Raw genomic sequence first — 5,811 nt, 5'->3', positions numbered from 1 at the left:
GGTTCCCTATGAGGAAGTGCTGCCAAAAAGGGACTACTCCCCCAACAGATCGAGGGCCGGGATTGGACACTATTCCTTCATGTGGATCGAGAACAAGCCACTTTTTATTAGTAATAGAAGGCCAGGAGCGCGCAAGATCTCTTCTCTCGAGGGAGCAGCTAGGTTACGCGCGAGCGTATCAGTACTCTCGTGTCATGTGCCACTTAAATCTTTCTATCGATGCAAATACCCTACTTATGATGGGGGAATCAAAGGGAGCAAATCGAAGGCGGTTTACGGATCAGATCAACAACCTTAAATCAGTAGGGGAGGAGGAGTTGAGCTAGTAGCTAGAGGGGGAGAGCGAATAGACGCAAAGCGAAGGGGCCCTCCTTCGTTGAGAGGACGATGAAAGAACCATTTCAAAGCTATTAAGCTCCCGAAAAGTCTAAGGGTTTAATGGATGGAAGCGGCCTAGCCATAATTCGAATGGTAACTTCGTCGACTGGGGAGTTATCCACAGTCAACTTCTTACATCTAAACCTCTTCGCAAACTCTGCTCCACCCGAGAGACTTAATTTGAACCACCTTTTCTAAAAAAAAGAACAAAAAAGCTCGATACTGGGAAGAAAGGCGTAATGGTACCTCCCTAAGCTTAGCGCGCGGAAGAGCGTACTCTCACCAACCCGAGGTCAAACCTTGACCAAGAATCTGGCAAAAGAATTGCGTTCACCGGCTTTCCACTCGAGATAGGGCTAAGGAAGCCAATCTAAGGGGTTGGTAAGGGTTCTAAAAATTTTGTGAAAGTTCTAAGGCTAATTCAAAAGATTGAGCTCAATGTATAGATCCGAGTAAGATTCATGTGCTGCATCAATTGAGGGACCCGCTTCACATCCATCCCAGATACCGGAGACCCTCTATCTATCATTCAGTGAGATCGCTCCTTGGCTCTTTAAACTGAACTAAGTCCAACTCCATAAGGAAAGCCTCTGAGGGAAAGAATTTCTAGGGGCCGCTTGTTCTCGGATATCAAGAAGGAAGATGAACCCACTTTATTAGCTCCACAGAGGCATGAGCAACCAGATCCCCTTACGATAACACACTTGGGCATGAAGACTGAAGCTCCCATTATGTCGGGTCTTACTGACTCTAATTGAACTCTTCCGTGATGGTCTAAAGCCTTTACGGGCTGCTATCCGTCTTCAACCATCATTACAGTGCTGCTAAGGTAAGGGTCAATCGCCTGAATCAAGGCCAGAGGTTGACCCCTAAGATGGATGATGCTCCTGTGGAGAAAGGCCTCTAAGCGATCTGCTTAGCTTCGATCTCTTCCCTTGCTCTCCTCTAGCTTCAAATCCCTTCATTAGACGAGTGACTAACCCATCCCCAGTCTTGACACAAATGGGGTTTTAGACTAAAAGAAAGCACAGTGGGGAAGGGAAGTCAGAGGGGAGTCTTTGTAGCGAGTCTAAGAGCAAGCCTTTTTTTTTAAGCAATTTCTTCTGGTGACACGGCCCTCATGTGATAATAGTAAGGGAGGAATCATTGTCACAAGGCGTAAGAAAGAGTCACCAAGGGTACCGATAAGATGTGGGATAGAGCTCCATTAGGTAGTTATTCAAGGGAGTTTAGTCTAAGGCTGACTGGTGGGGTTTGCCATCCTGTTCCAACAAGGGGGAGGGGATCCCCATATCGTCGCAGGATGGTAGAAAGGGCCTTATCTTATACGGCGCTCAAACCAATCCAAATCCTCGGGTGTGAAGGTTTTATTCCTCACATCAAAGGCGTAACGAATACGGGGAGGCCACAAGCAGGCATGTGACCATTGGGTACCCTGTGAGTGCCCAACGACCAACAGCCATTGAAAAGCGCCCAACTCATGAGAAAACGATGTGAATGAAGAGCGAAAGTTCCGAATCTTACGATAAGGAAGTTTCCTTCTCCCAACCCACACCCTTTTCGTCAATGAGTGTGTCGGCAAGGCTTTCCGGGTTGGTTCAAACCGTAACCCTTGTTCAAGGGGTATACGTTTTATCCAGGGAGCATAGCGACTGACTGATAAGTCGATTAAAGTTCTCCTTAATCGAACTAACCAGCCCCACCACCTCGTCAATATTATCGGGTGGGGTTCTACTCTACTAGAAAATGTTGATTTATCAACCTTCTTTGCCAAAGTAATGATCTTTGAGTGCCCCCTCTTTTGGTTAGGGAATCTTAGCGAATGTCCAGATTAGCGGAGTTGGGCCCCTATAAGCTAATAAATTAAGCAGTTGTTTTCGTTTCGTTTTGAGTTCTCGAAGGGCAAAAGATTCAATTCATTCTTCCTCACCCGGCCATTGGCGATGAGATAAAGGCTATTTCACGGAAAGCTACTCGACCAATAAAAAGGGAGCCGAGCCGGTTCAGATTCCTAACCACTGGAATAACTGGAGGCGATGGCTTCGCTTTCTGAGCTCGGTTGGCTGCCCTTCCCTCTCGGACATCAAGGCCCGCTGGCTGAAAGGTTACATCCATCCTATTAACTTCATCTTGGCAAAACGAACACGCTCTATGTCAGACATGCCATACCAATCAAAAGAGTCCTCCATGTTATCCAACCAATCTTTGAAGATATGAGATTAGGGTCCAACTTTCCATCATATTCAGGGACATCCACTTTGACTCTCCTAGTAATGTCTCCTAAATCCTCATGACCATACCTAGGAGGTTGTGGTGAACGCCTGTTGTGTCTATCTGGAACCCTAGCATGGGGTCCGACTGGAACTCTATGGGTTGGTCCTCATGAAAATGATCACCATCATCAAGTGCCGCTCTAGGATCTAAGGTTGGAAGGAGATCACCATCAGGGGGAAATCTGACAGTTGGTCTAGGGGTTGCGTGACTCATCCTATTAGGGCGCCGTGTGTCCCAGAAGTGGGAAGTCTTCCGTGCACTTACCCTATATTAGAAATAATAATAAATAAGGGGAAGCCTTTAACTGCCTAACTGAATCCTTGAAATCCTATCCTACAGGGCGCTTACCCAAGTGTTTCAGGATTTGTGAAAACTTCTCAGAGAGTTGCTCTACTTTACCCTCGAGACTGTCCAATTTAGAGTGCATGGTTTGGTTGTCAGTTTGTGGAGTGGGAGGGGTCTGCAATTGAAGAAGAATCGGTGAGAGCTAGAGTACTTCTATAGGCATAATGCCTATTTATATAAGAAAAAGGTATCCCCAGTTGGGCTCTCGAATCTAGCTATTTCTTTCTTATCGGAACTGCCATAGTTGATGCATCGAATGCTAGTGCAATAAGACTGAAAGCTGAGCTGTTTGCGGACTTACGCAAATAGTTCATTTTGAGCTGCTCATAAAAAACCTCGGTTTCCTCCGATTAGAAGGTGGTGGGAAAGCAAGTTCAAGTTTCGGAGGAGTGAAAATAGAAGTAAACCTCAGATAGCCCAAGCCAAGGCCAGCTGCCCTTACGATACGAAATTCCTAAGGAATCGAAGAAGGGCTATTCAATTACCATCGAAAAAGAAAAAGAAGAAGAAGCTTTCACTCATCCATAGCAGCCACTGCCTTGCTTCCTTGACCGTCTTCCAAAGCTTGAATTCTCGGCATCAATGCAATAACTCCTGCCCGGCTTGGCACACTCAACCGCTAATCCAAAGGAGGAACTCGGAACTAGCTGGGCATGCTTTCAAGCCTTTAACTGCTAACGGGCTAACGTAACGCCTTGATTGACTTTTTTCGATAAAGGACAAAAGCTCCCAAGAAGAATCAACTCAGAGTAGGACTCAAAGGAAGATCTCTTCCCCGGCTTCTTCTCCCTTCTATTCTATGATGAACTTTCTTCACTTCAGCTTGCTAGCGCTTGGCTTACTTTGACTATCAGAGAGAGGAATAGACATCTCTGAGGTGCTACCAGTAGGTTGTCATTGAGACCTTTATTGAAACCCCTTTTTTCTTGAAAACAAGCCTACTGTGGCATTTCGTGATTGAGTTCTCATGCCTACTCTCATCTGAGAAGGAGATAGCCAGACGGGAACCTTTCTTAGCGCTTAGATAGATGGTAGTGAAGAGCAGATGAACTAGACCAGACAGCTCGATGGAAAGGATAAAGCCAAAACTCTTGCTCTTATCCATAAGTGGCCGTGATCTTGTTATTCATTCTTTAAGGCGGAAAAAGAACTATCTTTCAAGTCCCAGAGTCTATTCGATGCCATCCTTATTCCCTTCCTTGCAGTGATCTGATTTTAAGGGAATCCGTTATCGGATTCTCCTCCTTTTGATGGCATGTTCTCTATCTTCTCTTTCTCATCTAAGATGTCTGTAAATGATAGGTTAGCAAATGTTACTATGCTTAAGACATGCAAGTCGGACTCTTTACTTTAGTAGCTCTTCCTTATAACATTGATCAGATCCGCTGTTCTAGCATCAACTCTTCCTTCGGCTTTCTTCGATGCAGCGTATATGCGACATCAACGATAATAAGTAAGACGATTCCACTTCCTAAACAAGTTCACCTGCCTTCAAGGTTAGTCCAGTCAAGTCAGCTACTCGGAAGTAAAGGTTCTTTCGCTTCTTCTCTATATCAGCCGATAAACAAAGAAAGACGGAATCCGGCTTCAAGGTCAAGTGCGAGCTATGAATTCTGGGCTGACAATCGCTTTTTCGATCGGCTCATCCACGGCTTCAGAATAACTCAATTCCTTTTTTGATGAAGTAGCTTCGGGTGCTGCTGGGTCTGGTTTGCTTTCGTCGGCGGATTTGAACGAAGACTTCTTTCATTGAGATATGCTAAAGCGGATTTGCGAAAGAAGCTTCTGAGGCCTGGCTAGGATGCTAAAGATCGGATGCTTCCTCCTGTGCCTAGCCTTGTAAAGGACATGCTACCACCCCCTTCTCTTCACCCGATACAAGCAAAGTCAAGCAGTAAAGTCATCAGTGACGGCGTATTCTCTACCTGTTATTCCGACAACAGCTTATGATATCACCCTCGCCTCAGGTCACTAAGAAGACCGAGAGTAAGGGGTTACCTTAAGCCAAGTCGATAGAAAGAAGGTCAAAGACCTAGAGCCACAGCGCAATGCTTCGATTAGACTCTTAGTAACGCTCGGGCCCCATACGGATGGGTCCCTTCGCTAACCGTAAGGAAGACCATATTTGAATTTGGTGGTGTGCAGAGCAGATATACCCAGGTCAGCTTTTTGACACAAGTATGCAGTACTCGGTGATGGATCTGGTACAGAAAACTTGCTAGCTTAACGTGGTTTAGAACCACCTAGAGCTGGGAAAGGTGTCGTGCGTCCTGGAGTAGAAATACTTTCTTTATGGATTCTCAGACCATCAGATAGTTGACTATAAGCGTCTCGGGAAATGGATCTAAATATAAAGAAAGGCTTTTTTTCTAGTCTAATATTACTCAGTTCAGCTGTTCCTAGACCAGAACGAACGGTCGGGTAAGCCCATCAAAGTAGGCGTGTCTTTCCATTTCCTTGTCTCTAAAAAAGAGAAGAAAGAGGGATTAGCCCGATTCTAAAGTCAAGAACTCATAGAAAGAAGAAAGAATTGGATATGATTGGTTTTCCTCTCTAAGGCTTGACCTGCTATAGATATAATAGTAAGCTCTGGAAAGCATGCAACAAAGCCAACGAGAAGCTTGATGGAATCAAAACAAACCCAGTCAGCCTTTGAGGGTTCCTGTCGAGGTAGACTCAGATGAGTCTTCACCCGCTTCGAGAACCAGATCTCATCGGGAAGGAAAGGAAAAAGAGGACAAAGCCGAGTCAACGGCTGCTCATTGAATTGATTAACCTGAGATGATAAATCTATCATGTCCGAGTTCTACAATT

The sequence above is a fragment of the Arachis ipaensis genome, chromosome B8, assembly GCF_059453495.1.
Source record: "Arachis ipaensis isolate K30076 ecotype BB chromosome B8, ASM5945349v1, whole genome shotgun sequence".
NCBI lineage: Eukaryota > Viridiplantae > Streptophyta > Magnoliopsida > Fabales > Fabaceae > Arachis > Arachis ipaensis.
This window is presented reverse-complemented; position numbering follows the sequence as displayed.